This window comes from Schistocerca americana, chromosome 4 (assembly GCF_021461395.2).
Source record: "Schistocerca americana isolate TAMUIC-IGC-003095 chromosome 4, iqSchAmer2.1, whole genome shotgun sequence".
NCBI classification, from domain to species: domain Eukaryota; kingdom Metazoa; phylum Arthropoda; class Insecta; order Orthoptera; family Acrididae; genus Schistocerca; species Schistocerca americana.
In genome coordinates, this window is record NC_060122.1 from 814,424,914 (window position 1) to 814,441,428 (window position 16,515).

General features: G+C 43.1%; 1 non-coding gene across 1 annotated transcript; it reads right to left on the minus strand.

Annotated features, from left to right (window-relative positions):
* Positions 1–15,609: 15,609 nt before the first annotated feature.
* On the minus strand, positions 15,610–15,684 carry Trnas-cga. The gene has a single exon. It is a non-coding gene; the product is annotated as a tRNA-Ser (tRNA).
* Between the last annotated feature and the right edge of the window lie 831 nt (positions 15,685–16,515).

Consider the following 16,515-nt stretch of genomic DNA (forward strand, 5'->3'; position numbering starts at 1 on the left):
GACAGCAAAGGACTTGGAAGAGCAGTTGAACGAAATGGACAGTGTCTTGAAAGGAGGATATAAGATGAACATCAACAAAATCAATACGAGGATAATGGAACGTAGTCGAATTAAGTCGGGTGATGTCGACGGAATTAGATTAGGAAATGAGATACTTAAAGTAGTAAAAGAGTTTTGCTATTTGGGGAGCAAAATAACTGATGATGGTCGAAGTAGAGAGGATATAAAATGTAGACTGGCAATGGCAAGGAAAGCGTTTCTGAATAAGAGAAATTTATTAACATCGAGTATAGATTTAAGTGTCAGGAAGTCGTTTCTGAAAGTATTTGTATGGAGTATAGCCATGTATGGAAGTGAAACATGGACGGTAAATAGTTTGGACAAGAGGAGAATAGAAGCTTTCGAAATGTGGTGCTACCGAAGAATGCTGAAGATTAGATGGGTAGATGACGTAACTAATGCGGAGGTATTGAATCGAATTGGGGAGAAGAGGAGTTTGTGGCACAACTTGACCAGAAGAAGGGACCGGTTGGTAGGACATGTTCTGAGTCATCAAGGGATCACAAATTTAACATTGGAGTGCAGCGTGGAGGGTAAAAATCGTAGACGGAGACCAAGAGACGAATGCACTAAGTAGATTCAGAAGGATGTAGGGCGGAGTAAGTACTGGGAGATGAAGAAACTTGCACAGGATAGAATAGCATGGAGAGCTGCATCAAACCATTCTCAGGACTGAAGACCACAACAGCAACAACAACAATACTTATGGGCTGCAACACATCTACCAAAGAGACTGCTTACACTGCACTAGTCCATCCTCTTCTGGAGTACTGCTGTGCGATACGGGTGCACATCAGATTGGATTGACGGAGCGCATCGAGTAAGTTCAAAGAAGGGCAGCTAGTTTTGTGTTATCGAGAAATAGATGAGAGATTGAGACGGATATGATAGCTGAATTGGGGTGTCAATCACTAAACCAAAGGCTGTTTTCGTTGCGGCAGGATCTTCTCATTAAATTTCAATCATCTACCCACTCCTTAAAGTGTGAAAATATTTTGTTGGCGCCCACATAAACAGGGAGAAATGATCATCACAATAAAATAAATCAAAACTCGCACAGAATGGTTTAAACCTTGGTTCTTCCCGCGTGTTTACCGAGAGTGGAACATAAAGAAGTATCCATGAACCCTCCGCCAACAACTTAATTCTGAATTACAGAGTAACCATGTAGATTTAGATGTAGATGTAAAAGAATTTAAGAAGTTACGGTAATGTTATACTTCTGTCTATTTATTGTAATGAAATTCGTAGTAAATTCTATGAATGTTCTACTGACAACCAGACCGGTGATGGGGGGTGGAGGGGTCGGGGGGGTGGGGGCAAATTGGAAAGCGGATTTTACCTAGTGTGACTTTTTGCATTACAGTATAAATTGAAATTCGATTAAATCTTTTAATAGATCCGACAGGCTAAATATGGCACTGAGACTGGAGTCAAAGATAATTAGCTCAAACCTATCCTTCTGTGATCTATTATCAACTACATCTAAATCTTTTTTCATCAACTTCTTTAAACCTGAATCTCCTTTCACTTGAATTTCAGTCATAATCAAGAACGAATAATATTAAGAAAGCATTTTGATGCTAGAAAATTTCCGTTGTGTCTGGTATAGGTTCAAACATTTCCGGTGGGGAGCGCTGGCGGGAGGGGGGGGGGGGGAGGGTAGGGTGAATGGGCCCTCTGGGGAAACCCTGCTTGTGGGCCTGCTACCTGCTGGAAATTGTAAGTTGCCTTTGATTACATGAAGAACTACATTTGTGTTGTAGACATTTTTTTGAGAGAATATGACACGAAGGAGGAAAGTGTGAAGATTCTACTATTGCGTGCTATTCTTTTTCTGTTGCTGTCAACAGTCGAGGTTTTTTTTGTGTTCACTTAAAAGCTTAAAATATGGCAATCTTTGTGATATTCTGTGAGCAATGAGTTTTGAAAGCTGTTGAGGGTCTTCTAGTGGGGTGAAACCAGTCGTGTCTTCTAATGAAAAGTGTTCTACAGTCAATGCGGAATATTTCTTCCAAAATGATTACAAAATCAAGTTACGTTACTGATAGAGGTAGGCAGGCGAAGCTGCCGTGCTCAGCCCACTGCAAGTCTCACACCTTAAATTGCACTGATTCAACAATAATAAAGTACAGCATCCCAATGTTAGACGACCTTATTCATTTGACCTAGCGCCGTGTGATTTTTATCTATTCTCCAAGGTCAAATCAGCGTTAAGATGGACAATATTTTAGACCGTTGTAGCACCGGAAGGAAAAGGGGCACCCATCATCAAGAAGCTCACAGATTAACACTTCGAGCACTGTCTCCATTGAAGGAAAATCCTCAGGGAGCGTTGTGGGGAGGGGAGCATATTGAGGGCGACAGTCAATAAATATGTATTTTTTTAAAATATAATGTTTTAGAGCAACAGTCCTGCCATTTTACAACCATACCTCGTACAAAACCAATAGCGTTAGATCAGTGATGAGGAATGGTTTATAAGTACAGTAACGTTAGTAAACATCGCTATTTTGTAGGTAAGTACGTATAGCCTACATCACCTTCTGAAGATATTTCAGTCCATAAAGGCATGGTCATTTTCAAGAGGAAAGTTCTAGCGAAATATTTTACTAAGGACTACAATTGATAATAATACGGTTTATGGACCACCAAAATCCACTACTAACCCTCCCCCCCTTCCCCCCTCCCCTCCCTGTGTCTTCATTGGACAATAAAACCCGTTGGAAGTTCTTTACTCGTAAATTATAGTCACAAAGAGTTAAGTAATTAAAGTATCCTGATCTTGAACACTTCTACTAGAAACACAGGAGCATGTAGTTCATCCTGTATATTGAAGATTACAATGAAATCAACACAAATGGTGAAACTTCCTGGCAGATTAAAACTGTGTGCCCGACCGAGACTCGAACTCGGGACCTTTGCCTTTGGCGGGCAAGTGCTCTACCATCTGAGCTACCGAAGCACGACTCACGCCCGGTACTCACAGCTTTACTACTGCCAGTATCTCGTCTCCTACCTTCTAAACTTTACAGAAGCTCTCCTGCGGACCTTGCAGCTGTGTCTCGGTCGGGCACACAGTTTTAATCTGCCAGGAAGTTTCATATCAGCGCACACTCCGCTGCAGAGTGAAAATCTCATTCTGAACACAAATGGTGTTGGTTGGTCGTCAAAAGCAACAAATAAACAACTTTGTGACTCTTTCCTAACAACAAAAGGAAGTCTTTCACAGTCATTGCTCTTTCTCTTCTAGTTGACCATCAAATGTTTAAGCACTAACTCTCCTTTAGAGGGGCACATCGGAACACATTAACACTTAAGTTTCGATCTGTACGACTTCACTGTGTCTACAGTCACGGCAAAGAAGTCTAACAGAATACCAATGGGTCCGCGAGCCGGTTCCGATGCCCCTTGGTTGCAACGGCGGTGTGCGGCCGGCAGTGCTGGATCCTGAACAGACTTCCTCTCTTGGCTGGGTGCGACGTGCACTATGTGACCAAAAGTATCCGGACACCTGGCTGAAAATGTCTTACAAGTTCGTGGCACCCTTCGTCAGTAATGCTGGAATTCAATGTGGTGTTTGCCCTTCCCTAGCCTTGATGACAGCTTCCACTCTCACGGGCATATGTTCAGTCAGATGCTGGAAGGTTTCTAGGGGAATGGCAGCCCATTCTTCACGGAGTGCTGCTCTGAGGAGAGGTATCGATGTCGGTCGGTGAGGCCTGGCACAAAGTCGGCGTTCCAAAACATCCCTAAAGCGTTCTATAGGACTCAGGAAAGGGCTCAGTGCAGGCCTGTCCATTGCACGGATGTTATTATCGTGTAACCACTCCGCCACAGGCCGTACGTTATAAAAGGTGCTCGATCGTGTTGAAAGATGCAATCGCCATCCCAGAATTGCTCTTCAACAGTGGAAAGCAATAAGGTGCTTAAAACAACAATGTAGGCCTGTGCTGTGATGGTGCCACGCAAAACAACAACGGGCGCAAGATCCCTCAATGAAAAACACGACCACACCATAACAGTACAGCCTCTGAATTTTACTGTTGGCACTATAGACGCTGGCAGATGACGTTCACTGAGCATTCGCCATACAAGCACCATGGTGCCGTATCACCACATTGTGTACCGTGATTCGTCACTCCACGCAACATTTTTCCACTGTTCAATCGCCCAATGTTTACGCTCCTTATACGTACTAAGCGAGGCGTCGTTTGGCATTTACCGGCGTGATGTGTGGCTTACGAGCAGCCGCTCGTCCATGAAATCCAAGTTTTCTCACCTCCCGCCTAACTGTCATAGTACTTGCAGTGGATCCTGATGCAGTTTGGAATTCCTGTGTGATGGTCTGGATAGATGTCTGCCTATTACACATTGCAACCCTTTTTAACTGTCGGCAGTGTCTGTCAGTCAACAGACGAGGTCGCCCTGTACGCTTTTGTACTGTACTTGTCCGTTCACGTCATGTCTACTTCACCGTCACGTCGGAAGCAGTGGAGCCAGGGATGTTTAGGAGTGTTTAAATGTCGCGTACAGACGTATGACACGGACACCCAATCTCCTGTCCACGTTCGAAGTCGTGAGTTCTGCATAGCGCCCCATTCTGCTCCCTCGCGATGTCTAATGACTATTGAGGTTGCTGATACGGAGTACCTGGCAGTAGGTGGCAGCACAATGCACCTAATACGAAAAACGTATGTTTTTGGGGTCGTCCGGATACTTTTGATCACATAGTGTAACTGCTGTGATCGTTGTGGACGCGGTCCTAAGTATACGCACGGCAGACGTACACTTCTTCCTGGCTGGCTGCCCCTGACATTGGCCGATGCAGCAAAAGGTTCGTGGTATGAACGACCTCTCTTGGTAATTTACATGCCCCTTGTACTGTGGTCGTGTGTACCCGAAGGCATTGTGCAGGTCGCGCTGCAAAGGAGTCGGAGAGTCGTGTAGCCGCAGGGGCTGAGCTGGCAACCTGCATGACGGTGGTGTGTTGCTGTGTGGCGTCGGCGCTAGACGGCTTATGCCACGCGCCTGTGATAAACGCCGAATTTTTTTACGGAAGTTACTTTTCCAATTTGTCATTGACGTCAACAGATAAGGCGTAGCGCCTTACATCGTGCCTATTGCGATAGTAATAGTAGTACACAGCTGTGCAGTATGAGTTACGCGCAGGAGAGATGAGGTCAGATGTCCCAGTGTGTGTAGGTTCTATGCGATCTGGTAGAGGTCACCAGTTGACAGACAATATTTCAACTTCCGTCAAAATACTGTCATTTTTATTTAAAGTTCTGTATCTCTAATTTTCTAATTGTTTATTAACTGCTGTTATAATTGTGCTTAGCTACGGGAGTGAATGAAGGGGTGAATGTGCAATAATGTCTCATATAAAGTTTTTTACATTGTACACTGAACTAACAAGTCTCGTGAGAAATGTTTCAGAATGACGTGTGCACTAGTCATTCGTACTGACGGATCTGTTATAAACTATTTCGCCAGTTTATGATACTGGGGAAATGAGATTGTAATTTCGCTAAAGCAGTTTTTTAAGAGGGAGTTAATCTTATATTTGTGGGTTTTCAGAATTTATTTATGATAATTTACAGTTCGGATTCGGTGACAAATTTTGATTAGTTCTGTATATATGCGCGGGATTGAGCGGATATGATTCTGTTTCCGATTGGCTGTCATGTTTCTCTGCCAATCAGAAGTTAGCACATTCACAAGTATTCTGGGAACTAGAAACTTCTTTTGTGTAGAGAGATGAGAAGGGTCGAGGCTTGGATCTCCTAGCGATGAGACCTATAGATAGGTGCTCCGATGAGATGTATTAATAGTGTCATATTTGTATACCAATGTTTGAGAAGTGGCGTAAAATGCGGCAATGCGATGTGAAGTTGAGAAATTTCGGTGACTCTTTAAACTAAATTCCGCGTGGCGTGTTACTTACACGCGAACGTGAACATTTTGTTACGTGAGTCTGATTATAATAATATATGATCAGAGCTATTCTAAAAAGAAACAATCTGTTTGTAAACGTTCTGTGAAAGATAACTAGTAATTATCTTAAACTGGCTACGGTTTTGAATGATGTGTGAGTGCAGACTTTTCAGACATTCTACAGTTTAGAGTAAGGCTTGGTAGTAACTGGTGTATACAAGCTTACCGATATACAGTGAAATTTTACGCACATAAATACTTTCATTTAACTATTATTAACCTTCCACCGACAAAACAATTTTTAGTGCTACTTCAGGTTACGAGGTGTACAGCTGGTTTTTTCTATAGCTTTCTCCGGCTGAGAACTGCGTTTCGGTAACTTCGAAGATGTGTGCGTGTGAGAAGAGATTCACCACGAGGTGAGTGGAACTTTTTATGCAACAGCAGTGCACCACCCCGCCGCGCAGTCTCATATTACAGCTTGATCTTATCATGAAACTAAAATCGTACGTTCAGTGATTTAAAAAGGAAATTGATTTCTTTCATTAAACTCTTTTTCATTATATTATTATGTTACCTTTTCACGATTATTTTCACTTTTGACATGGCATTCATTCTTGTAGAAATTGTGTGTGTCACCTACAATGAGAGAAAATTTTTATTTTATATTTTTTCATCTTTTGCTGCATATAAATGTGTAATTGCAGTTTTTGTGATAGTTGTCGCTATCTTCTGCATATTCAGACGATTTGTATGTCGAATTACGAGCTGCTTTGTGCAATGTGCTAATAGAAAATCCAAGTCGTATAACGTCCGCCTTTAAGAATGCTGGTTATGAGCAATTAGGAAAGAGTAGGAATGTTTAATTGGTGAAGTATTTAGATCGCGCGAAAACTTTAAATGTGACAGATGCGTTTTGCATGTTTCTTTACATCAGAACTCGCCATATTGTATTATTCATGGGCTATTGTGGGACATTGCTTACTTGTTTCTTGGAATATCAGTACTTGTTTCAGTTGAGTCAGTTTGGAAACAGTCAAATTTTATTATCATTTGTTGCATACTAAACACCTTATGCTGGCTTCAGTAGAAACTTTTCGGGTTTCTTCCACTTTCAGTATTTTTGGTCAGATTCTGTTTCACTTTCACTTCAATTACCAGTAGGTCTCAGTTTGGTACTGTAAGCTCCTGCCACTACTTTGCCCCACCTCAGTATCTAATACACGAAGCTGGGGGTGGTGAATGTATCAGTTACGAGTACTAGTTCATAGTCATGCCTGTATAGTGCCCTAGCAGAGTATCTAGTTTTCCCAATGAACAGTGAGGTTATTTTGCTTTTAACGCCGACAAAGACATTTACAGGTAGACGATAATACCACAGCTGCGCGTACGTAAATATGTTACATAAAAATGCTATGTAAAACTGTTACGTTGCACTATTAATATTTTTCTTTGTATTCAACAGAAGACTATGATAAATTTTTGTTTATGAAGATGTCGGTGTTGGTGTTTGTGGTAGAAATATGGGCGTCCAATATAAAGAGGCACAAATTAAAATCAGTATGGAACTTCAATTTTGTGCCGCTGAATCCTGAGACAAGCAAAACATGACAAGCACTTAAAAGGGGCTATCGAGCAACGATTGGGACTAAAGAAGGCAGTAAAATATGGGGATGGTCTTCAAGAAGATTTCTACATAGTAAAATCGTCGAACAATATACGGTTTAGCAAAGTGTCTTCTATTAAATTTTGGTTCCTTTTTTTTAAATTGATTCCATATGGCTAATATTACAACCACAATTTTTTCGCAGATTGTCTAACGTTCCATAAGACAAAGGGATTGTGGCAGTAAGGACAAAAACACAACCTGGAGGCCCATTATACCATGTCCTCCTATATTATTACTAATAAATTATACGAGTACTAGCGCCGTCATTCCTGGTGAAGTAGTATTAGGGAGGGCTCTATTGGCTTATAACTGAATAAGAAGTACGGTACACATAGAAATTGAGAATTTTTTGTAATACTTGTAGTTGTGGTTTGTACCCAGTCTAAAGTAAGAGAGGTCCTTAGGCTCTAATCTGGTGAGCTTAAATACGAGGGCGTACTAAAAGCAACACCTCCGGAATTTTTATACGAACACTATTAAAGTTTTTTAGGTAAAACAAACCTTGTTAATCTTATCCATCTTTATTTGTCATGTCTGCATATCTATTTGTCAACATGGTCACCTTGCTGAGGAACGCATTTCTCCCAACGAAAGACAGTTTGTTGACAGCATCGCAATTGACTGTTTGATAGTGTTGATGAAGCCACAACGTCACTTCTGCTTGCACCTCTTGATCACTATCAAAGTGACATCGCCGGCCAGAGTGGCCGAGCGCTTCTAGGCGTTACAGTCTGGAACCGCGTGACCGCTACGGTCGCAGGTTCGAATCCTGCCTCGGGCACGGATGTGTGTGATGTCCTTAGGTTAGTTAGGTTTAAGAAGTTCTAAGTTCTAGGGGACTGACGACCACAGCAGTTAAGTCCCATAGTGCTCAGAGCCATTTGAACCATTTTTGAAAGTGACATCCTCGAAAGAGTTCCTTTGGTTTTGAAGACAGACGAAAGTCGGATGGAGCCAAGTCGTGATTTTACAGAGGAAGGTCGATGACAGTGAACCCAACGTGAGGGGTAGTTGTCGATGTCGCGGCAGTCTTGTGGCAGATGTCCAGTCTCTCTCTTCCACGTCAGAAGTAAGCATTCGAGACACCCACCGTACGTATGGTTTTCTGTACCACCGTTCTGCAATGATGGCCTCTATTCCCTCTCGTGCTATGCCACACTTATCTTAGAACTGTATCTGTGGTATCTAAAGATTTTCTGTGATGAGTTCATCGACCCGATTTCGATGAATCTTGTCAGTTGCCGCACGTCGTCGTCCACACAGAGTTCTGTCAGACTCGTTCAGGTTTCACCACCGTCTCCTTCATTACGAGCACAGACAACCCAACGTCGCTCATTATAGATGTTGATACAAGAATCATCGTACACAACTTCAATTCTTCTATGGGTTTCAATAGCAGGCACTTTTTCTATGGTTAGAAACTCACGCACCGACTTGATTACGTTGCACATTGCTGTCTGAGCCACTACATTTCGCAGTCCTCTAGCGGCAGAGGCTTGCAACTTACATCAGTGAAGCGAGAAAATCGACCGAGTAATACTAAAAGGTGGTAAAGGCATTTTGATTTTGTAAGTTATCGATCCACACGTCAGAGAGAGAGAGAAAGTTATGTTACTGTTAAACAATCTGCGGTCTTGTTGGGGCACAATCTTTGGCTCTGCACAGTCTCATACATTCGTAGATGAAATGTGGTAGGTGATGGACGTAATCTGTACTGCTGTGTTGGCCTATGATTGTTTTTGTTAGATGCAGAAAGATTTATTGTGAAGGACAGCAAGAGTGAATATGATGTATGTATTGGAAGGTCAAAAGAGTATAAATTTTCAATAATTTTTTTAGATTGGAAGAGAAAGAGTTTGAGGTAAGACCGCAGTAGTGCGCAGCTAATTTGTTAGAATAATTTGTGTCAGCTAATTAATTTGCTCAGCGCTGAGAGGCAGATCAACCCACTTCCCCAAGTTTTACGTTAAGATATCAACTGATTAAGCAGTTCGGCTTTTATAGAAATTCTCTGTTAACATTTTTCAAATCACTATTATCTTTGTGAAGCATAGTACTGTTCAATCCAACGTTATGTGTGAAGATTATAACTGTAGTATGTCGTTATAAGTACTGCTCTGCCACCTTAAGGCATATATAACGGTAATATGTAGGCGTAGTAATAATTGTTCTAGTCCTGTCAAAAGGCCGCTTACAACGCTCACGGTTTCTACTCTTGCAATTACGTTTAGTACTTCAGATGTTATTCTAGCTTCGGTAATTGAAGTACTTAAACGCAAGTACCTCCTTAACAACCGCTAGTGTCCTCAGATGCAACGTAATGGATAGATCTCGGTCAAATGTGAAGTTATCGTATAGTCTTGGTTGCAGCTTTTCTATTTCGTCAAACTACTTCTTGTGAGGGATAATAATACTGAAAATCACGGTCGCCAGCCAAAATGACGAATGGATTGACGTTATTCAACGAATTCACCAAAATTAGTCTTTACTATATTTTGGTTCTTATTAAGACTTTTTCTCTTTTAATAATTTCTATCACTGAAGGAACAGGCTAATGCACGTAGATAGCTGCTTTCTGAATTGGTCACACGCACACATAAAGTTTTGGTCCATGAAAACAACTATGGAGCAACAATAATGCCTACTTACGTTTCTGAAGGCACGATCAGCAACACTGCCTGTAAAAACAAATATTATACACAAGAAATATTTTACGATACTTTTGTTAGTGTCTAAATGATTGCAAAAGGTTTTGTACTTGAATTTTCTCAGTTTTATTGATATAGTTACTTTACGTAATTTCTGGGACAGAAGGTCCCAATAACCAAGTTCACACACGAGGTAGAATTGTTATTTACCTTACGTACTTTCAATGCAATCTAAAATTCTCCACATTTACTTTAATTGCTGCACTTGACTGATAATTTAAATTTACTTTGAAAGAAAACAGTTGCGCAATACTGATTCACACCAGTTTCTTTCTCGTTAGTATAGGAAAGGATCCCAACTTGGAACACTTTAGGTTAAATGAGTAGTTTTGTGTAAAAAAATTATTATTGAATAAACCACACAAAAACTTGTCAACACAGCTCGTATACGGAACTATTTACAGTTAATTTCCATATCGCCATCGTGAGCACAATTGCTGGAGCTTTAGGTGTTTTGAAGGCATGTACCGTTTTGCAGCGACGGAGATTACTACTCGTCTTCGTGGCGTCGAATTATGCGACTTATAACAGCGCAAATATGAATCTGGCTTTCCTGGGGATCTGCAGCAGTCTAAGTAATGGATACCTTAAACCATTTCACATCCAGGAACCAACACTCGTTGCAGACGTAATTTTATATCTCCTCTAATGCGTTGCAAACTTGTACCTTAGCACTTCCCCTTCACTCACATCTGTTAAGCAGTTATACTTTTGCTTAAAAAAAAAACAATACTGAAGAGTACAGTGCGCATCAGCTTTCGTCACCCGCCTCCAAAGTGTCTTGCGCCTGTCTGACCCTTTCCGCTTGTCCCCTCTCCTACATGCTTCCGTTAGCAGCAAAAAATATCCACCTTTTCAGATCTTCCAGGACGTCGGTAGATCGCTACTGGTTTTCACCTATATTTACCTTTAGTTCTGAGCTGGTGTTGACTTCACTTTACAAACAATTATACATAGTTAAATAAAACATAGTTATTGTTACTTACATGACATTATAAGCATTTGTTAAATCCATAGAAACATTAAACTTCACACAGTCGAAGAGTATTGTCTTCTGCAGACACTCTTATATACTACATACTGTACAAATCTCATTCTTTGCTTCATTGGTGCAAAGTCTCTCGGCTCTAAAAAGAAAAAAAGTGTTACAAGATCATGCGCAATTTTACTCTGTCTTTTTGAATACATACTTCATTCTAAAACTGTTGTTTCAGAATATCATTTCGTAGGAATAGTTACTCTCTCCCCCAACCCACTGTTTAAAGAACATTTTTATTATTCATTGCCAGATTGCACCATGTGGTCTGTAACAGTTTTATTATTTATATAAATGTGTATATTTATCTAAGATGCTGCATGCATGCTGCTTGCTGTCGCACTTTCGAGAAATCTGCAACAATGTTCTCAAGATGCGAGGAAAGTGGAAATTTTGATTAGGGCCAGATACTTGTCTTACTTCAGTTCAGATTGTTGTTGTTGTTGTGGTCTTCAGTCCTGAGACTGGTTTGATGCAGCTCTCCATGCTACTCTATCCTGTGCAAGCTTCTTGATCTCCCAGTACTTACTGCAACCAACATCCTTCTGAATCTGCTTAGTTTATTCATCTCTTGGTCTCCCTCTACGATTTTTACCCTCCACGCTGCCCTCCAACGCTAAATTTGTGATCCCTTGATGCCTCAGGACATGTCCTACCAATCGATCCCTTCTTCTAGTCAAGTTGTGCCACAAACTCCTCTTCTCCCCAATTCTATTCAATACCTCCTCACTACTTATGTGACCTACCCATCTAATCTTCAGCATTCTTCTGTAGCACCACATTTCAAAAGCTTCTATTCTCTTCTTGTCCAAACTATTTATCGTCCATGTTTCACATCCATACATGGCTACACCCCATACAAATACTTTCAGAAACGACTTCCTGGCACATCTATTCTCGATGTTAACAAATTTCTCTTCTTCAGAAACGCTTTCCTTGCCATTGCCAGTCTACATTTTGTATCCTCTCTACTTCGATCATCGTCAGTTCAAATTAGTTTCTGTTTATTCAAAGGTTAGCGTACGACTTTATGTTGGATAACAGTTTGTGGGTGCGTAGTTTTGGTATACGTAGATATTTTTATAGATTGGGATGTAAAGTTGGGCTACATTTCATACAGAAACACGTAGTGTGCAGGTTACAATATTCATAATATGTAATGGCTTAACCAATATTGAGAACAGAGTAAAAAATTCAAAGGCATTGCTTTTCAGCACGTCCTCGTAAATACAGGGTGATCAAAAAGTCAGTATAAATTTGAATACTGCATAAATCACGGAATAATGTAGATAGAGAGTTACAAATTGACACACATGCTTGGAATGACATGGGTTTTATTAGAACCAAAAAAATACAAACGTTCAAAAAATGTCCGACATATGGCGCTTCATCTGATCAGAATAGCAATAATTAGCATAATAAAGTAAGACAAAGCAAAGATGATGTTCTTTACAGGAAATGCTCAATATGTCCACCATCATTCCTGAACAATAGCAGTAGTCTAAGAATAATGTTGTTAACAGCACTGTAAAGCATGTCCGGAGTTATGTTAAGGCATTGGCGTCGGATGTTGTCTTTCAACATCTCTAGAGATGTCGGTCGATCACGATACACTTGCGACTTCACGTAACCCCAAAGCCAATAATCGCACGGACTGAGGTCTGGGGACCTGGGAGGCCAATCATGACGAAAGTGGCGGCTGAGCACACGATCATCACAAAATGACGCGCGCAAGAAATCTTTCACGCGTCTAGCAATATGAGGGTTTTTTTTTTGTTCTAATAAAACCCCATGTCATTCTAAGCATGTGTGTCAATTTTTACCTTTCTATCTGCATTATTCTGTGGTTTATTAAGTTTTCAAATTTATACTGACTTTTTGATCACCCGGTAAATAAAATGGCCAAAAGAGAATTGTGGTTTATCTGATGAAAACGACTAGGTCAGGCATGGGAGTATTGTGATGAAAATTGGGATGTAGGTCAGGTATGGAAATGTCGATAAAACTGGAATTTCATTCGCTCCTGCGGACACAACTGTTCGCGATGGGAGATCGTTGTGAACACGGTGTTCGTGAAGACGTATTCAGTGGCAGGACGTCTGTGACAATGCACTGCCCCTAAGTGAAAGTCACTATTCGCTGACAAGGCTCTGCGATTCGCCTGGCATCGCAGCGACTGCTCCAGGGAATGCAGCGCGCAGTCGCTCGTGGCGAGACACAGCACAGCGGAGCAGAGTTTACTGGCAGAGCCAATCTGGCGGGCACAATGCGCGTTGTCCTTTGTCGGCCCGCCCTCTGAGAGGGCGCCGCCATCACGCCCCCGCCGAATTAATTTTCACTGCCGGCCGGCGAACGCACAGCGGGAGAGGGGAACCAGTTTCCGCGGCGGAAGCGGCCGCTATTCATAAGCCGCGGCTCTACACGCCGCCGCGGCCGACAACACTTTTAAAACGCAAACGGGCGAGCGGCGCGCATTTAAAATGTATTCGGCTCTGGCGGCGCTGACGTTTGAAAAGCCGTCGCGTGTGCGGCGGGGCGCGGCCGCCGCTGCAGCGCCGGACATAATTTCGTACTTAACGCGCCAGCGGCGGGCGACATTTCACGCGGGACACGTCACATTAGCGGTAGCCACGTCACGCGGCACTTGCCGCAGGTCTGCCAACGGCGCGGACACAAAACAACAATGGGGCGGGTTAAATATGTGCGTAGCGTACTTGTTGCGTGGCAACTTTTAATAGCCCTCCACTGGTGAGAAGCGTTTACATTCCGCAGGCGCTCTCACCGCGGCGGCACTGCCACAAACTTTACTCCGCAATGAGGTACTTGGCGGCATTTCCCTTAATTGGATTTGTTACGGGCGCGCCATAACTGGTTATGCACAGCATTTCCGTCACATTGTGCTATATTTTGTCACCAGCTGCTCTCGCACTTAATAATAAATTTCACCAGGAACGTTGCCAAGTACTGACGGCCACTCCTGTTCGATAGTCACGGCGTCTATTCATCACGGACTAGGGTATCGTCAGGAGTGCCCCAGTCAAGTGTGATAAGTCTGCTCTTCTCTTCAATGTACCTAAACGATCAGAAGAGATGTTGAGCAGCAGTCTGTAACTGTTTGCTGTGACGCTATAGTGTGTGGGAAGTGTCACCATCGAGTCACTGTGTTGTGTTGGCCGAAAAGCCAACACCGTGTTACGAGTGGAGGCCGAAATGCACGCGTTTTAGCTCACGCAGGCTGGCGTGAGGAGGGAAGAACTATACTGACGTGAGGTCTGGAACATGACAAGGAATGACAGTTCAGAAAGCGGACATAATTAGTTTGATACTTAACTTTAATCCAGTAATGAGGAACGTCGCTCTTGACGGTAGATGATTCACAATATTATCTGTTCAGAACAGTAACTGAATATGGCAAATGACGTAGCTGAAGGCTATGCTAAACTGTCGTCTCTGCAAATGAGAGCGTCTGTAGTCAGTGAACCATCGCTAGCAAAGTCGGCTGTACAACTGGGGCGAGTGCTAGGGAGTCTCTCTAGACTAGACCTGCCGTGTGGCGGCGCTCGGTCTGCAATCACTGATAGTGGCGACACGCGGGTCCGACGTATACTAACGGACCGCGGCCGATTTAAAGGCTACCACCTAGCAAGTGTGTTGTCTGGCGGTAACACCACACACTGTAGGACGATGCAGGATGACTTGAAACTTCGTGGCAGATTAAAACTGTGTGTCGGACCGAGACTCGAACTCGGCACCTTTGCCTTTCGCGGGCAAGTGCTCTATTGGCAAAAGTAAAGTTGTGAGGGCGGGCCGTGAGTCGTGCTTGGGTAGCTTAGAAGGTAGAGCACTTGCCCGCGAAAGTCAAGGGTCCCGATTTCGAGTCTAGGTGCAGCACACAGTTTTAATCTGCCAGTAAGTTTCATATCAGCGCACACTCTGATGCAGAGTGAAAATCTCATACACGATGACTTGGGCCGAATTCCTCTGTGGTGCGATAAGTGCAGCTGGCTCTGAATAAAGAAAATTTTAAGTTAATGCAAATAAGTAGAATAAACTATCGACTAACCTTCCAACATACACGGTCCAGTCTTATTACTTTTACCACCCACCGAAAATCTGAATAACCAACTTTTGCAGCATGAGATTTTCACTCTGCAGCGGAGTGTGCGCTGATATGAAACTTCCTGGCAGATTAAAACTGTGTGCCGGGCCGAGACTCGAACTCGGGACCTTTGCCTTTCGCGGGCAAGTGCTCTACCAACTGAGCTACCCAAGCACGACTCACGCCCCGTCCTCACAGCTAGGAGACGAGATACTGGCAGCTAGGAGACGAGATACTGGCAGAAGTAAAGCTGTGAGGACGGGGCGTGAGTCGTGCTTGGGTGGTAGAGCACTTGCCCGCGAAAGGCAAAGGTCGTGAGTTCGAGTCTCGGTCCCGCACACAGTTTTAATCTGCCAGGAAGTTTCAACTTTTGCAGTGCTGACGCGCAGGAAGACCGTCACTGAAGTTGAAAAGGCACCGACGCAGATGTGGAGCAATGCAGACTCCAGTGCTCTTTCTTGCTGTGCTAGATTTCTCGATTGAGAATCCGTGGTGCGGACAGCCCGATCGACATGATTCCGCAAAGTCTCCATTTGGTTTAAATCCGGGGTGTTTGGTGGTAAGGGGAGGACGGGTAGCTCAACCCCGTGCTCTTCGAATCAGCCGTACGACACGTTCCACAACGGAGCCGGGAGATGCCATGTTGAGAAATAGACAGACAGCACGTGGGGGTGGACATGGTCCCCAATGATAGATGCATACATGAGTTGAGCCACTGCGCCTTCCAGAATGTCGAGATCACGCACGGAATCAGACGGAACCATTTCCCATACCATAACGGACCCTCCTCCGTTCTGGACCTTTCCGATCATTGTGTACACACGCCAATGGCCATCTGTCCGATGGACCACAAAACGGGGTTAATCTGACAAGAACAACTGTCACCACTCAGTGGACGCGCAGTTGCCGGTACTGCCGTGCAAATTCCAGCCTTCGTCGCCAATGAACAACTGTCAGCATGGGTGCATGAACCAGGCAGCAATGTTCACTGAACGGTCGTAGAGGA